This window comes from Tachyglossus aculeatus, chromosome 9 (genome assembly GCF_015852505.1).
Source record: "Tachyglossus aculeatus isolate mTacAcu1 chromosome 9, mTacAcu1.pri, whole genome shotgun sequence".
Taxonomy (NCBI): domain Eukaryota; kingdom Metazoa; phylum Chordata; class Mammalia; order Monotremata; family Tachyglossidae; genus Tachyglossus; species Tachyglossus aculeatus.
In genome coordinates this window covers 49275794-49289540 of record NC_052074.1, presented here as the reverse complement: position 1 = coordinate 49289540, position 13747 = coordinate 49275794, and positions in this window count along the sequence as shown.

Sequence of the window (13747 nt, the reverse complement as noted above, 5' to 3'; positions counted from 1 at the left end):
ATGACTGTAAATCCAATTAAAAAAAAAACTAATATTGACTATTCCCACACCTCCAAGCTTTTCACTTTAGCTGTTCAGAATTAATCATGTCTGTCCTTTATTCTGAGAATCCTTTCTTGAAAAACAAACCACTTTTCTAGAATCCATTTCCCCCAAACAAGTTTGAGACAGACGGGAAACCCTTACCTGTTGGTGGCCATTTGTTTGTCAAGTGTCTGGACCTGAAAATCAGGGGACCTGGATTCTAATCTCAATTCTGCCACTTGCCTGCCATGTGAACTTGGGCCAGTCACTTCACTCTCCATGGCTCAGTTTCCTCATCTGTAAAATGGGGATGAAATACCTGTTCTCCCTCTCCCTTAGTCTGCGAGTCCCAAGAGGAACAGGGACTTTGTCCTACCTGATTATGTTGTATCTATTCCAGTGCTTACTACAGTGCTTAGCACACTATATGAACTTAACAGATATCATTACTAGACATTAATAATCATGGTTTTTGTTAAGTACTTACTATGTGCCAGACACTGTACTAAGCACTGGGGTGAATACAAGCAATCCCCATCCCACATGGGGTTCACAGTCTCAATCCTCATTTTTCAGATGAGGGAACTGAGGCACAGAGAAGTGAAGTGACTTGCCCAAGGTCACATAGCAGATAAGTACTATTCTTACAGAGGCTCATCTGTTGTTCTCAACAGGAGACTCCATAATAATACGTAGTAAAGTATTTTTTGAGCACTCACTCTGTTAAACACCAAATACTGGAGAAGTTAAAAGATCATCAGCTCCCACACCAGGCTCATAGTCTAAGGAGGAGGGAAAACAGGTATTAAAATCTTCACTTTGCAGTTGAGGGAACTGAGGCACAGGGAAATTAAGTGATTTGCCCAAGGTCACACAGCAGGTAAATTAGAGGAACCAGAATTGGAACCCAGGTCTATTGAACCCCAGGCTCAAGCTCTTTCCACTAGGCCACATTTCTTCCCAGGCTTCATCAGACAACATTGATAAACAGGAAGGCTTAGAGCAAGCCAGACCAGAGACCACAAAAGCAGCATCCAGTTTCACACGACTCTTAATTACTGGGAGGTTTCACTTAGTTTTCCTGTTTGAAGTATAGCTGGCCAAGAAACAATCTTTTCAAGCCTTGAGACACAGCTACAAAACATAACATTACCTGAGGCATACAGTGAGCATTCTGACCTCGAAGCTTCAGATAGAAAAAGAGAGAGTGAGACATAGATATAGATATAGAGTGAGACAAAAATACAGTTGGAGAGAGAAAGAAACTCCTTCAGCATTCCATTATGACTCAAATTCCCCATTCTTTTATTCATGAGTCTCTAACCAGTATGGTTTCACTCAAAATGTTCTTTTCACTTGTTTCAGCTTTTGACCTTTTTTTTTTGTTTACTCTGAAGCTAGAAATTATAGTTTGTCATAAGGTTGTTTGAGTTCACTATGGCTAGCTATTTAAGTTGGATGAACAAATGACATCATTATATTGCATATTATTAGCATAAATCTATTTTTGCTCAGTTGGAAGACTGGACATGGACTCAACCCAAGAGATGACAAAATATTCTTCAAACCTGAAATATGATGAAATAAGTAGGATTTCAGTTTCAGCTTGATAAATAGACATAAACTTTGCAGACATCTTGTGCCCATTTACCTTAAAATCATCCACATCTTAATCTGTTATTATTGAAACATTTGTAGACACAGTTTATGCAGAACATAAATTTAACAGGCATGAATCTTACATTCTTTTACCATTTGCCAATATATAAGGAACTTGCTAAAACTTGTATTGTTATGTGTTTCTTCATCTAGTTTCAGAGCCAATCTTTCCAATTATGCAATTAGGTGATTTGGGTGAATCCATTTTCTTGCATAATTACAGAATGAAATTCTGTGGAACCCATTTCTAGATAAGGATTTTTATCATGAGGTTCTTGGGTGGGGCAGGGCAGGGGAAGAGGGGCAGCATGAGGAAGTTGCAGGAAAATTATTTCCTGGCCTACAATTCATGTTTTTTGTCTCTGCAAATTTTCCAAAGCAATCACTCTGTACACTATGCAACTCTCAAAAGTACCGATTCACTTGGAAAACAACCATTTGGACTCACTGAAGAGTACATTTCATACAGTATTTCCTTTCTTGTTTCTGCTGCCAAGAATTTTCAAATATTCTCCACTACCTCTCCCTTTCCTCTCCCTTTCCATGCCATGAGCCCAGTATAACAAAAAAGCGAATTGAATGAAAAAACAAACTTTCCAAAGTTTCTCCCCATATTTTCTGAATTCTTCATTGTATTGACTTTTTACAAGCAATCATGTAAAGTACAATGACCCAGAATATTCTGTGTGGTAGAGAATCAAGCAAAATAACATTAAAAAAGAATTATTTCTTAGGAAAACAATAAAAATAAACATAGAACAGGAAAATCTGATTGTCCCTTCTTCTCAAGGCCATTGCTATCTAAGTACTGCTGCTCATGTGGGTTGTTTTTTTCTACCACTTTAACTATGTTGGGTGTCTTCTTAGTTTAAAATCAGAGTGCTTTAGTGGAAAGGTCACAGGATTGGGAGGTCCAAATTCTAATCTTGGTTCTTCCCCTTCCCTGCTATGTGACTTTGGGCAAGTCTCTTAACTTCTCTGGCCTTGGTTTCCTCAAGCAGGGAACATGTCTACCATCTCCACTGTACTCTTTCAAGTGCTTAGTACAGTGTTCTGCACACAATAAACACTCAGTAAATATAATTGATTGAAGTACCTGCTCTCCCTCCCTCTTTGACTGTGAGCCCTGTGTGGGACAGGGATTTTTGATCTGATTGTATTGTATCTATTCCCAGCACTTGGCACATAGTAAGCACTTAACAAATTACCCCAATTATTATCATTATTATTACCAACAGTTATCTATTGATGAAGTTCTTCCTCTTCCTGGTCTTCCTCAACAGACTATATGAACAGTTTATTTTATACAGCTCTGAAAGACAGTTGATATGAGACCTTCCTCCCTTTAGAATCTTCTTCGGCAAACGATTAATGAGGAGCCACCCACACTACTCATTCCCTGGCCCCTGCTATATATTTGCAGGCTACACAACTTAAGACATCACAAACACCTTATACAAATGTAAATATTTGATTTCAGCTTACTTTTGTACTCTAACATCTTGTAGCTGCCTGTTTTACATTTGCATATGGTTGGTTCTGCCTCATTATGTCTAATCCACATTAACATTGTTTTAGTATGTAAACAGGAATCATGTTGATTTTCATTTACTTGGTATAGCACCCAGTGTCTTTTGCATGGGAGCCCTTCAAAAATACAGTGTTTCTGGGTGATGATTATTTGAACTGTGAAACACTGCATTGCTCATTAAGGAAACTTTAAAACAGATTAATACAATGTTTGGTACATGTAAGAAGAACAAAGTGGGAATATGCTAAATGACTTTTGCTGCGTAATATCTCTCAGTAAGCACTTTGGGTTTGATTTTTAGACTGTGAGCTCAATGTGGGCAGGGCGTGGGTCTACCAACTCTGTTGTATTGTACTCTCCCAAGCGCTTAGTATAGTGCTCTGCACAAAGGACGTGCTCAATCAATGACATTGATGATGACGATGATGATGACTTTTGGAAAAGAATGAAAATAGATCTAATAACACAGAATCCTGAAAAGAATCAATATCTAAATCACACAATCATAGAAAGAAGCGAAAGCACCCCTAAATTTCCTTACCATTTTAATCCAGTCCATTCTGAGGATGAATTAATAGAGGTCACTCAGTTCCTTGAATGTAGAAGGTGCTCAATAAATACACTCAGTTGTCCTGAATGCAGCGGTTATATTTCTGACACACCTGCATGAAGGAAATCATGTAATATATATATGTAGTCCATAATTCTAACACCATGCGCACATAGCCTTCTTCTTCTGATAGTGGATGACATTCCATCCAGATAGACATACTTTATTGCTTAATTAACACATGTTATGATAGAACTGAGTGTGCTTTTGTTAACAAGGTAGGGGTAAATGAAAACTAGGTTAAACCCTCTAAAAGAAGCTTACAAGGCAGGAGGTGAACTCTGGGCATGGAAGCAGTGATCTCTGCATTTCTTTCCCCTCCCCTTTCACGTAAGCATCACAACACTCCCTTCCATTATTTACACCAGATTCCTGTGCCTCTCAACAATTTTGGAGAAGTAACAACTCTTCCCTCTTTCAACTACCACCATCTTGGTGGAAGGGAAAGTGGGCATACTTCACCGTTCTGGCACCTCTTAAATGGAGAGGTGAAAAATATATAGTACAGGCTCATTAAATGTCAACGGTCAACAGCAGGACGACAAATGCTCTTTGCTTTTTATTCAATCAATCAGTGTTATTTAGTGAGTGTTTCCTCTGTGCAGAGCACTAGTCAAAGCACTTGGGTGAGTACAAGAGAGTACATACAACCTCTTCTTTACTAAAGACTTATTTTTCTCAAAATAATTTAGGTTAAATGAATCTGTATAGTACGTCCTTCTGAAATATCAGGTTAATTGGGTGATGGGCATGAGAATATAGTCTTCCTTGGGCAGAATAATTTAAAACTTGTCAGCTTTTGACAGATGCCCAGAAAAGGGTAATTTAAGTGAAGAATAAGAGAAGGGGTGCAATGTGCCGAAATCTGACAAGGCATATAAAGTTTTGTAATACCTAGCAGATCTTAGAAATGAACAGAACAATAATTTAATGATCAATCAATCAGATTTATTGAGACTTACCATTGGCAGAGCTTAGGAGAATACAATATGACAGAGTTGGTTGATGTGGTCCCTGAAACTTTACACTTCAGATAACACTTCAGCCTGAAAAGAATTACTCAGTCATGTTCAGATACCTCCCAAAACTTTGCAAGGTGTTTTTGTTTTATTAAACCTGCATTACTGAATAATTGAGAATTGAACTCACCCTCACCCTTAATATTTCAATTTTGGCAATGCCGAAGTGTTTCTCCCCAGTTGTACCTGTTAAGCTCTTCTGCCCAAATTAAATTATTTTTAGCAAATAAATGAGATGGGACAAAACCTGAAATCGAGGAGCCTTTCACCCCTCTTCCCAAAAGATTCCAACTTTCAAACTCAAGGTAATTGTCTCATTTTTACTTCTCTCTATTTCTTTGGTGACAGTTACTGTTATGTGCTAAATGACCAGTTGAGGGAGAAAAGAGACCAGAAAGAGAAGAAAGAAACAGGAAGGATGAGATAATGCATATTTAAGCACAACTGACCTCATTTATACAGTGAACACAGACAATGGAGATTTAAATTTTTTTTTTAATCACATCGTTCTGGATAGTCACTCTGGCTAGGTCAACAAATGTTAAATAAACTCCTCAAAGCCTCATTGTTCAACTATATACCTAATATTGGAACATTCAAATTGTATAATTTTTCCTAAATTCATTTCCTCGTATTGTGCCCTTGCCACAGTATTTTTGAATTATTAATTTAAATTTTTAGGCATTCACAGATTTTTCAAGATTAACAGGATGGCACATCGCTGACAAACATGTTCAGGTTGGCACAGGGACAAATTTTAACAGTGCAGCTTCTAAATGGATTTTCTGGGTTAGTGGGAAAACAATGGCCTTGACCAGCAAGCTGTACACCTAACGTGACCATTTCCTCATCAGCGGATTCAGAGTCGCTGGCATCATGCTTTTAGAACCCCTCTTTCTCTCTCTTAAGACAACACCTAGACCATGTTGTTTAACTTCCTAATACTACACTTTGTTCAAAGCCTCTGTTTCCTCAGTGTGAAATATCTTCCGCTTCTGCTGAAATCAGAGAAAGAGTGGTGAAGGAAAATCAAAAGATCTTAATATTGGAAGGGACTTTGCCCCTAATTAGTCTCTTCTGGCTCTAGGCTGGATTACACTTTAATTGTTTTAGCCAGGTGGGAATCTTCCCAAGTTTTATAGGCCCCCAGAAAGGTTAAACGTCCCTGGGAGAATCAGGATTTCAGGACTGAACTTTACTCTCTGAGGGTAAAGAGTGCAAAGAGTTAATGCTTGTACACCTTCATTCCTCGGACCTGAGAAAGAGGAAATGTGGGTTCTTCAGAGGGCGGGGTAGGACTCTGACCACTCAAGTGACTTTATTCTATTTCCTACCTGCCTGACTCTATTTACCTTTTTTAAAAAATGATATTTGTTAAGTGCTTACTATGTGCCAGACCCTGTTCTAATCTTTGGGGTTGATACAAGCAAGTCAGATGGGACACAGTCCATGCCCCACATGGGGCTCACGGCTTTAATCCCCATTTCCTTCTTCTTCAAAAGGCGTAGAGTCGTTTCCAACCCGTAGCAATTCTACGGACACATCCTCACCAGAACATCCCATCTTCTTCCATTAAGTCCTTCTGGAATGTGTGTGCATAGAGTGTTCTTGGTAAAGATACTAAAGTGGTTTACCACTGCCTTCTTCCATGCAGTGAAAGCTTGAATCTCTGCCGCTGTCTTTGATCAATGTTTTGATCACTTGATCACCTGCCTTTGACTCTTTCCCATGCTGCTGCCTCCCAGCACAGGTGAATTGACTATTGACTTTGTCTGATACTTTGGCTTAGACCTGTCCATTATGGGTAGCTCTATATAGCATAGCTCCAAGTTTTATTAGCGTATGCAAACTCTCCTGCCACGATAAGGCGTCAATTCATAGGAGAGAATCCTCATTTTACAGTTGAGATCATTGAAGCACAGAGAAGTTAGCTGACTTGCTCAAGGCCACCCAGCAGAGCCAGGATTAGAGGCCAGGTCCTTCTGACTCACTCACTGTGGGCAGAAAATGTGCCTGTTAATTGTTATAGCATTCTCTCCCAAGTGCTTAGTACAGTGCTTTGCGAACAGTAAGTGCTCAATAAATACGATTGAATGAATGAGTGAATAAATGAACTCTCAGGCCCATGCTCTATCTTCTAGGCTATGCTGCTTCTCATTGCCTGTTTCTTATTCCCTAAGCATATTGACTGGGTGTACCCGGTGATACAGGTCCTTACTGGGTATCTACAGGGGAGAGTGATGCTGGGATCAGAGGTCTTCAAAAGATAGCAAATATCAATTTTTACCCACTCCTGGCACTTACATATATACATTTATAGTGCCCGGTACATAGTAAGCACTTAACAAATACCATAATTATTATTTATTCAGTTTACTCAAATGAGAAGCAGTGTGGCCCAGTTGAGAGAGCACTGGCCATCTGCGGAGTGACTATGGGCTAGCCACTTAACTTCTGTGTGCCTCAGTTTCCTCATCTGTAAAATGGGGATTCGATAGCTGTTAGTTAGACCCCCTACTTAGACCTTGAACCCCAAGCAGAACGGGGATGGTCGCCAACCTAATTATCTCGTATCTACCCCAGGCTTTAGTCCATAGTAAGTGCTGAACAAATACCATACTGTTACTATTGTTCATTCAATTATTTATTTTGATTTCTGTTGGTAAATAATTTTATGTCTGTTTCCCCTTTTTTGAGCTCCTTGTGAGCAGGAAATAGTCACTTGCCTACTTTGTACTTCCCAAGCACTTAATACAGTGGGTGTTGAATAAATGCTATTACTATTACTACTAGGTATGATAACACTTGAAAGGGATCATCACCTTCTTGGACAAACCCAAAGGGACAAGAGAGCGCTGCACAAATGGTCAGCATTAATTGTCAATTAGTGGATAAAGCACAGGCCCGGGAGTCAGAAAGCCGTGGGTTCTAATTCCGGCTCCCCGACTTGGCTGTGTGACCTTGGGTGAGTTACTTAACTTCTCTGTGCCTCACTTACTGCATCTGTAAAATGGGGATTAAGACCGTGAGCCCTATGTGGGACAGGAACTGTGTCCCGCCCGATTATATTGTACCTACCCCAGTGCTTAGAACAGTGCCTGGCACATAGAAAGTGCTTAACAAATACTATTATTATTATTATTATCATTATTATTATTATTGTTATTCCTATCCACGGATTTGAGAGAGCTTTCTCTTCCTCCCTGTAGAAGGGTGTGGGGGTGTGAGAATCAGACCCCTAATGTTTTAAGATTAACAGACCCTAAATAATAGCAAAGTCATTCCTTAAAATTGAAAAAAAGATTTTCTTGTTTTTCCAAGAAGGGAGAGGATTGGCAGAGTAACATTCAAGTTAATTTCTGTGCTACTATATGTATTTTAGAGCTGAAATCCATACTTCCTTTACGCATTTTCAAAGTTGTACCTCCTATCTGAATAGATGCCATTCACCTCTGTGCTATGCAAGTGAATATTTGAAGAATTCTTCACACAAGCTTTCCAGCTTTGCCGATTGGTGTATATCATTCTGTAACACTTTTTTGTAATTAAGATTTAAGTACCCAATCCCTCAAGACTTGCCATACAGAGATCTGTCAATCAGGGAATTGGCAGCCTCCAGACTCCATTAACTGCTCGATAGAGCCTTTATCTTTACTCTCTGATGCCTTCAAGACCAGCTTCTGCAAGCTGATATTTCATTTCACATGTCTGGAAGCTCACACTTGTTATGCTTGGAAATGTAATGCGCAAAGTGACATCGTAATCCACAGCTAATAAGTTAGCTGCTATAAAAATGAACATCCACATTAACTTGCCAAGCGTGAAGGATTGAGGTGTTATACTGTACTCGTTTATATATGTCTGCCAGGGCAATGGTACATATGCCTTTGGGACTGCTACTAAGTTATGCAGAAAACCCAGAAACAATTCATGAACTTTGTTCGCAGGATTCAGTTTTGTTTAGAAGCCAAACCATCAACATTCAGACACTTGGCCATGATCATCCATAACTCGCCAAGCAAAGACGATTTGTCTTGGAGCGATCAATGTCATGGAATTTGACTACTTTAACAAATTTCTCCATTTGTTTCGAGGTTCTCATTTTCACTGGGATAATCCTGAATGTGAAAGTGTTCTTCAAATTATCAGTCATTTCTCTGAAGATTTTCTCTCAGCATTCAAATGCCGTATGGTAGCCCACTTGTTTTTAAATACGATATGAACCTCCATTCATTATGTGTTATGTGTTTGCTTTTTTTAATGGTATCTGTTAAGTGCTTAACCGCTTACCATGTGCCGGGCACTGTACTGAGGGCTGGTAGATACAAATTAATCAGGTTGGACGCAGTCTATGTCCCATGTGGAACTCAAATGAGGGAACTGAGTCAATGAGAAGTTAAGGGACTTGTCCAAGGTCACTCAGCAGACTTGTCATGGTGCTGTGATTAGAAATCAGGTCCTTGCTCTTCCCACTGGGCCACACTGCTCCTTGTTTTCTGGTTCAAGGAGAAAAGACGAAAAGCTATGCAGCTGAATGCAAATAAATGTAGACATCGAAGAAGCTACCACAGATCACTAGTTCTCCAATTATAAAGCATTCTTCAAAAGATAACTGTGTGATAAAAGTAATAAAAATCTATTTTCAGAACGAAGATAGTGACTGAAACTCTAAATTGTTCATCTATTTGAGTAATCTACAGTATGAGCTCTGGTCACTGACATTTAACTTAAAATACCATTGGTCTCAATATATTTAAGTCACTATTCGATGCATGCAACTTGATTTAATTAGAGTATTTTAACCTATTGAAATGGACTTCATTTGTATGTAAATTTTCACCTAATTGTGTTCAAAATTAAGGAGACTATGTACTCAAACCTACAAATAGTTCACATATGGTAATGTATTTATAATTTAGGTACCCAGATACATATTAGTCCTTGGGTAGAGGGTAGGCTTTCCTGGAAGCTTTTTTCTTTGTTTTTCTAGTAGCATTTCATTATGCAAACGTTAAAACCATTAGAAGACAGGCTGACACTAGACACCGCAATTTGCTATCTGGAAGCAAGCAGAAGGAAGCTGAATTTCATTCTGTGAGGTCAGTGGTACTCCTACTTAAATGAGGATGGCCAGATTTACAAAATGGAAAAAAAAAGGCAACATATTGCCATTCTAGAAGGATTTTGGGTGACACATGAAGAAAATATTAAAATATAAACGAATCCTGGGAAAAACAGGGATGCCTTCTCATCATACCCTGTGGCAGATCAGCAATGGGTACCAATTAAAAGAATAGAAAAGCCCTCCCAGTGAGCTAAGCACCTCCTAGATCATTGTCTTAGCTTGTGTGACCCTGTCACCAATTCAGGGTAGACATCTCTCAACACTTGCAAATTCATTTGATTTCAGTTAGCTCTTGCCTGAAAACAACTTGGGCTCCTGGAAAAAAATACGTTCGAAAAGTGGACAGTCTGTAGACTATAAGCTCCTGAGGACAGGGATCGTATCTAACCACTCATGTATTATAATAATAATAATGGTATCTGTTAAGCGCATTCTATAATAATAATAGTGACGGTATTAGTTAGGTGCTTACTATGTGCCAAGCACTGATCTAAGTGCTGGGGTAGATACAAGATAATCAGGTTGTCCCACGTGGGGCTCCCAGTCTTAGTCCCCATTTTACAGATGTGGTAACTGAGGCCCAGAGAAGTTAAGTGACTTGCCCAAAGTCACAGTCACACAGCTGACAAGAGACAGAGCCGGGATCTGCACCCACGACCTCCGACTTCCAAGCCCAGGCTCTTTCCACTAAGCCACGCTGCTTCTACTTTGTGCCAGGCACTGTGCTATGTGCTGGAGTGAATATAAGCAAATTGGATTGGACACAGTTCCTGTCCCACCAGGGGCTCACCGTCCTGATCCCCATTTTGCAGATGAGACAACTGAGGAATAGAGATGTGAAGTGACTTGCCCAAGGTCCCACAGCAGAGCAGGGATTAGAACCCCCAAGCACTTAGTACAGTTCTCTGGATACCCCAATTACCCAATAAATACTATTGATTGATTGATAGTGCTCCCTGGAAAAACAATAATATTAACTGTGGTTTTTCCTAAGTACTTGCTCCGAGCCAAGTGCTGTCCTCGGGGTTAGGATAAATATCATCAATCGTATTTATTGAGCGCTGATTGTGTGCAGAGCACTGTACTAAGCGCTTGGGAAGTACAAGTTGGCAACATATAGAGACAGTCCCTACCCAACAGTGGGCTCACAGTCTAAAAGGTTGTGAAAAGGCTGTCTGAAAGGTAAATATAAGATAATCAGGGCCCACAGTATAAGTAGGAGGAAGAATAGGCATTGAATCATCATTTTACAGATAAGGGACCTGAGTCACAAAGTATTTAAATGACTGGTCCAAGGTCACACAGCAGCCAAGTGGCAGAGCAGGGATTAGAACCCAGTGCTTCTGACCTCCTATCCTTTGCTCTTTCCACTAGGCCAGGCTGTTTCTGCTGAACTCACATGGTCCTTAATGGATCAGTCATGCCCAGTGGAGGGGTGGGGCATGTGGGGAGAACAAGGGACAAATTCTGTTGTGATAATAATAATAATGCTATTTGTTAAGTGCTTACTAGGTACAAAGTCTGTTCTAAGCGCTGGGGGGATACAAGGTGATCAGGTTGTCCCACGTGGGACTCACAGTCTTAATACCCATTTTACAGATGAGGTAACTGAGGCACAGAGGGGTGGGGCATGTGGGGAGGGCAAGGGACAAATTCTGTTGTGATAATAATAATAATGCTATTTGTTAAGCGCTTACTAGTTACAAAGCGCTGTTCTAAGTGCTGGGGGGGGATACAAGGTGATCAGGTTGTCCCACGTGGGGCTCACAGTCTTAATCCCCATTTTACAGATGAGGTAACTGAGGCACAGAGAAGTTATTTCCCCAAAGTCACGCAGCTGATAAGTGGCGGAGCCGGAATAAGAACCGTGACCTCTCTGACTCCCAAGCCCATGCTCTTTCCACTGAGCCACACTGCTTCTCCAGTATTTAGAAAATGACTGTGATATTTTGGGGTTGATCAAAAACTTTTAACTTCAAACCTTGTATACTGGGAGATGGGTCTTTATTCATTCATTCAGTCAGTCAGTCATATTTATTTTGTGCTTACTGTGTGCAGAGCAATGTACTAAGCGCTTGGGAAGTACAAATCGGTGACATAAAGAGACGGTCCCTACCCAGCAACCGGCTCACAGTCTAGGAGGGGGAATAGCCAGATCAACAACTCTGCCCTGTAATATGGATGTCTCCAAACTGTTTTCCTCATCCCTGTATATATGTATATATGTTTGTACATATTTTTTTACTCTATTTATTTATTTAATTTATTTGTACATATCTATTCTATTGATTTTATTTTGTTAGTATGTTTGGTTTTGTTCTCTGTCTCCCCCTTTTAGACTGTGAGCCCACTGTTGGGTAGGGACTGTCTCTATATGTTGCCAATTTGTACTTCCCAAGTGCTTAGTACAGTGCTCTGCACATAGTAAGCGCTCAATAAATAAGATTGATGACGATGATGATGATCCCCCTGCCCCGGGCCTACTGGACTGCAAGAATTGCTACCATGAGGTAACCCAGGGGCAAAGAGATAGAGGTGGGCTTGGAAAGCAGGCTGTGTGCTCCTTTAAGAGATCCCAATCCCTAAATACTTGACCGAAGCCTCTCAGTGACCTGACCTAGGAGACTGAAGTCACAGTGACACCCAAGCCTGTGGCTCTGGGCAGACCCAGCAAGGGCAAGTCAGACTCTGCATCCAATCAATCAATCAATCAATCGTATTTATTGAGCACTTACTGTGTGCAGAGCACTGTACTAAGAGCTTGGGGAGAGCAGCGTGGCTCAGTGGAAAGAGCCCGGGGTTTGGAGTCAGTGGTCTTGGGTTCAAATCCCAGCTCTGCCACTTGTCAGCTGTGTGACTTTGGGCAAGTCACTTCACTTCTCTGGGCCTCAGTTCCCTCATCTGTAAATATGAGGATGAAGACTGTGAGCCCCACGTGGGACAACCTGATTACCTTGTATCTACCCCAGTGCTTAGAACGGCGCTTGGCACATAGTAAGCGCTTAACAAATACCAACATTATTATTATTATTATTATTATTACAAGTTGGCAACATATAGAGACAGTCCCTACCCAACAGTGGGCTCACAGTCTAAAAGCCACCCACTTATCTTACCGTAAACTTGTTGTGGACAGAAAATGGTTCTACCAACTCTGTTCTGCTCACAGTCGCCTCTCAATTAATGTGATTGATTTATTGATTGAGTGTGGTCCTGAATGAGGCTTGGGCTCACCAGCAGAAGATGGCACAGTTGGGTGGGCCAGAAAGCTGGAAGGATACAGCAACTTGAGGCCAGGGCAGAAAAGCTCCCTGTGGGCAGGGAATGTGTCAGTTTGTTGTTGTATTGTTCGCTCCCAGGCACTTGTGGCAGTGCTTTACACTCAGAGTGAGCTCAATAAATGCTACTGAATGAATGAACGGAACGAATCAAAGCACAACTCTAGCCCAGTGCTCCAAGTGCTCAAAACACCAGCATGTTGCTGGTCTGTTTCTTCAGGGGAAACGAGGCAGAGGAAAAAGGGCAGGTGGAATGTTCCCGACTTTGTTCCTCTTGACCTGCCCTCAGCACATATTCAGCTGAGGCACACACCCATTCCCCTGCTTGCCTGTGTTCTTGCTCCAGAGTTTCCTTCTCTGCTGCTATCTGCCCTCACTTCCCTCCTTTGATTCTCTGGGCTAACTGCTGACTTTCCAGCCATGAGCCCGGAAAAGCTACGGGATCTGAGCCAACCTGATTCAGCTGTTACATTGAGTCTCGGGCACGTTCATTAGTGGCAC